This window comes from Asparagus officinalis, chromosome 1 (assembly GCF_001876935.1).
Source record: "Asparagus officinalis chromosome 1, Aspof.V1, whole genome shotgun sequence".
NCBI lineage: Eukaryota > Viridiplantae > Streptophyta > Magnoliopsida > Asparagales > Asparagaceae > Asparagus > Asparagus officinalis.
The window spans coordinates 106,800,632-106,805,807 of NC_033794.1; positions in this window are offsets into that span (position 1 = coordinate 106,800,632).

The following is a 5,176-nucleotide window of genomic DNA, read 5'->3' on the forward strand; positions in this document are numbered from 1 at the left end:
CTCGGCGGTCGAGACAGCAAAGACTGTCTCGGGTTCCGAGACAGTAAACACTGTCTCGGGTTCCGAGACAGTAAATACTGTCTCGGAAATCTTCAACTGCCCGATAGTTTTCTTGTAACTGCCTTCCCACATTTTAAAACTCCGTTATCTTGGCAGTTATCAACGTGATTCTCGCCCACGATGTTTCCCACGTTCCTGAACAGTTGGTGGCCACGTGTCGGCGGTTATAAAACAGTTCTGAACCTTTGAAAGCTGTCTCGCCGTGCGAGATAGTGAACACTGTCTCACGTGCGAGACAGTAAAAACTGTCTCGCATGCGAGACAGTAAACACTGTCTCATATGGAAAGACAGTAAAGACTGTCTCGCATGGCGAGACAGTAAAGACTGTCTCGCGTGCGAGACAGTCTATACTTGTGTCCTTTTTTTGATTTTTGGATGACTTCCTTTTAAGCTGCGCTTAGATATCTTTTAGCATTTTTTGACGCCTACAGATACCCCCTCCAAAGTATTCCAGACTTACTCTTTTATAGAGGAGTCTGTGACACTTTGGATAAGACAGGTCTTAATTGCAATCCCTTCAATACTTGATTGAGTAGATCGTATGGAAGGACCGTAAATGGCTTCAAATCTTGACCTCTTCATCCTTTGGTCTATTCAGTGCTTTGTAGAATAGACAAAATACTCTTCCGGTACTGCGTTTATCGCTCGACTGTTATCGAGATCTTGAATCGAAGCTGGTATTTTTTTGACTTTTGTCACCAAATTGATACTCGTATGTCCTTCGAGAGTTCGTCAGGTTATCCTTAAGAATATTCAGAATAATATTCTCCAGAAACTGTTTGTCGAATGTAGGAAAATAGTTTAGACTCGTATACCTATTGGAGTATTTTGGTCTTTTTTTTGTTGGTAGAGATGAACCTGATGATGGAGAGGAAGAATTTTATATTCTATCTCCTGGTCTTTTTTTTGTTGGTAGAGATAAACCCAAAAAATCGGAGAGGAAGAATTTTATATTCTATCTCCTGGTCTCTTGTTTGTTGGTAGAGATAAACCCAAAATCAGAGAGGAAGAATTTTATATTCTATCTCCTGGTCTCTTGTTTGTTGGTAGAGATGAACCCGAAATCGGAGAGGATGAATTTTATATTCTATCTCCTAGTGCAAAAGAAACTCAAAGTGGGATCTCCACTTAGAGAGTCTGGACTGGTTTGAATAATCCTGACTGTCATAAGGTTTGATTATTCAATTCAAAAGTAGACCTCTCGTTCGTGAAATGAATCGAAAGGAAATCTTGATTGTGGTCCTAACTGTAGTAAGGTTTGACCAAGTAGGAGTTTTGAGACGATCCTAACTGTTAAAAGGTTTGATCGTTCAATTTGTGGACCTCTCGTTCATGGAAGGAATCAAGAGGGGATTTTGGTTTTGGTCCTAACTGTAGGAAGGTTTGACCAAATGGGAGTTTGAGACGATCCTAACTGTTTAAAGGTTTGATCGTTCGATTTGTGGATCTCTCGTTCATGGAAGGAATCGAGAGGGAATTTTGGCTTTGGTCCTAACTGTTTAAAGGTTTGACCAAATGGGAACTTGAAACGATCCTAACTGTTTAAAGGTTTGATCGTTCAATTTGTAGACCTCTCGTTCATGGAAGGAATCGAGAGGGGATTTTGGCTTTGGTCCTAACTGTTTAAAAGTTTGACCAAATATGAGTTTTGTGAGGGAAGATTGATCTAAAGAAGTGATCGAATCTCATCTCAGCAAAAGCTGTAAAAGAAATCACCGTGGGGATGTAGTGTTTATCACTTTGTTTGTAATGATCAGGTTATCCCTAAGAAAATTACATATAGCATTCTTCCGAGAACTTCCCGTTACATGAACCATCCACCCCTAGCTTCCTTCGCGAAACTGGGTCTAACATCATACTGAGTTACATGACCGGGTTATCCTTAAGAATATTACATGTAAAAATTATCCATGAACTTCCCGTCAAGAGTGGGAAACAGTTTAGACTCATATACCTATTGGAGTATCGAGGAGCAGTTTATACTCGTATACTCTTTGGAGTGAGGGGAAACAGTTTATACTCGTGCACCCAATGGAGTTAGAGTCGTCTTTACTTGGCTTGTTTCGCCGTTATGACGCCGGAGTCAATTAAGGCTTGGATTTTGTTTTTGAGTCTGAAGCAAATTTTGGTGGGATGAAGAACCCTTCTGTGGTACGCACAGTAGTTTGGATCCATAATTCTCTTAGCTCCCTCCTGATAATTAATAGGTGGTAGCTCGATTTTATCATTGGCGAGGAGGTATTTTAATATGGCTGGAGCTTCATCATTTTCGAAAGAATACTCCTTTTGAAACTTCGGATCGAGAGTCGCGTTCCCAGTGATTGCAGATGTCGTCGTTCGGCTCCTTTTGAATACTTTCTTTTCTTGTCCTCATCTTCATCTCTCTTTAAGTGATGTTGAGAAGAAATAATTGGGCCACCCCCAGTGTTATTAAGAGGTGAAATTAAACCACTCCCAATATTGTTGTTGGAAGGATCTGTTGAACCACCCCCAGTATTATTATCATTGGGAGGTGTATCAGCCATAATGACTTCATCCACTTCTAGATCACTGTCATCTACAACATTCTGAGTGTGGCGGCTTAATTCAGGCCGCTGACTGGACTCAGGAGGTTGAGGCCGTTGAGCTAGCAATTCTCTCATTTGTTAGATAGCTAACTCCATCTCTGTCTTCATCTCAGCTCTAATTTCTTCACGTTGCTTGGCTAGAGCTTCTTGAAGTATTTGAGCAAACTGATCAGAAGTGATTGTGAACACTTCTTTGGTTTGTCCTGTGCTAGATATTGTATCATCCGAAGCGATCGCAGAACAAGTGTCCGAGAGTTCATCCTCCGAGGACATTCCTTCTTGCATTCTCTCGCAATCTCTACGTCTGATAGCTGCTAACTGGAGTCGAGACATCCGTTGGGCAATTCTTGAATTGACTTTTCCTCTCGGGGAAAAGTCTGGGTTTGATTCATTTGAACGCCGCTTAGATTTTCCTTTATCAGCCATGTTGATGGTGACTTCAGGGAATTCATCCTCTTGAATAGCAAACTTCTTGCTGAAACGTCTCGGCCTGGGCTTTGACATTTCGGTGAAAAGCCTCTGGAACACTGAGACTCTTTGCGGGATGACTTTTCGTTTAGCGTAGTTATATTCTGATAATGCTGCTTTAATGAGTCGCGTACAGGAACAATGAGAGTTTATTTCTTGAATAATTCTCTTTCAAAATTTATTCAAACCAAAGCTTGATAGTACGATTCATCGGTATGATTGTCGGAAAATTCTATCGTATGTTGGTATGACCTCCCAGGCATAACGATGTCTTTTGGCAAACACGTCTTCTTCTGAGGGTGTAAAGCCTTGTTGGTATTCTCAGGACAAATTATTGTTGCCTTTGAGCGATCCAAGGTTATGTCAGGAGTTACACGTTTAGAACCACCCCCTTGCGGGTGCGGAGTCTTAACGGGCTCCAAATGCTGATTTTGCACAACTTCAGACTTTGGAATCCAAACTTTGTAGAGTTTTGGTGGTTCTTTGGCCACCGTTTTCTTGTTTCTTTCTCGTCTCTGTTGTAAGAGAGCACGAGAATGAGCAGCGTTTGTACGACGCTTTTGTATACGTTCTTTGAGGGTCGAGCGAGCCCTCTTGACAAAAGTCCATTCATCCGTCGTTAGTTTAGCAGATATATGAGTGATTGGTTGTTGAGACAACTGAACCACTCGATGCCTCCTCGACTCTAGGTCCGCGTGATAACGAACCTCGTCGGTTTGTTCCAAGGCCTTAGCTATTTGGCGAGCGCGGCGCTGACGTTGTCTTTGACGAGCCCTTTTTGTCAGTGCTGGTGGGCTTTGATTCGATGACTCTTTAACTAGATAAGAGTCATTGTGAGCAGAGGTGTTGCGAGTAAAATCCTTAGCAACAATCAGGCGAGAGTCTTCATCTGTAGTGTTCGACGGAGTCGAAAACTTAAAAACCTTCTTAGAAGATGAAATCTTCCTGCATTTATGAGGCGAGGAAGATTTTGAGGATGAGGATGATAGATATTCCTCAAACTTTGCTTGGTCGAATTCATATTCAACTGTGGACTCAACCAGTATCTTGATCGGCTGCGACACGACGGTCTCGCCAGCGAGACCGTTAGCTCCCACTGTAGTCGCCAGTTTGTTTTCGTCAAAAGTTGATTTTGTTATGGAATTCATTATATCTTCGGTTGATTACAATAAATTCGAAAGAGATAGTCTTTTTATAAGACTTCTTTTACACAACAAAGTAAAAATTATAACTTTTTAGAAACAAACGCAGGATCATTGTTTGGATCGCTGCTTGCGTGGGATCTTTGCCTGTGCCGGGGGTGCGTTAGCCCGTGGACCACCAAATCACAGATTTTGATTGAATCGTGAGGGGTTTAGTGATTCTTCCTTCGTTTATCGAAATAGGAATTTGAAGTGAATATCTTATCAAAGTAAGATGATCACTCTTCTTAAGATCAAGTCAAAGCTCGAATCTCAAGGAATTACCAGAAACTCAAGTACTCTGCTCTATCTGCTCTAAAAATGCTCGATCAATGCTCTCTGATCAGCCCCCTCGTTTATCGATCTCAGGGGGTATTTATAGCCCCTGAACAAATAACAATTTCCGAGACAATATTTGTTGTCTCGACGGCCGAGACAGTAAAGACTGTCTCGGGGTCCGAGACAGTAAACACCGTCTCGGGTTCCGAGACAGTAAATACTGCCTTGGAAATCTTCAACTGCCGGACAGCTTTCTTGTAACTGCTTTCCCACATTTTAAAACTCTGTTATCTTGGCAGTTATCAACGTGATTCTCACCCACGACGTTTCCCACGTTCCTGAACAGTTGGTGGCTACATGTCGGAGGTTATAAAACAGTTCTGAAGCTTTGAAAGCTGTCTCGCCATGCGAGACAGTGAAAACTGTCTCGCATGCGAGACAGTAAACACTGTCTCATATGGAAAGACAGTAAAGACTGTCTCGCATGGCGAGACAGTAAAGACTGTCTCGCGTGCGAGACAGTCTATACTTGTGTCCTTTTTTTGATTTTTGGATGACTTCCTTTTGAGCTGCGCTTGGATATCTTTCAGCATTTTTTGACGCCTACAATATATATATAG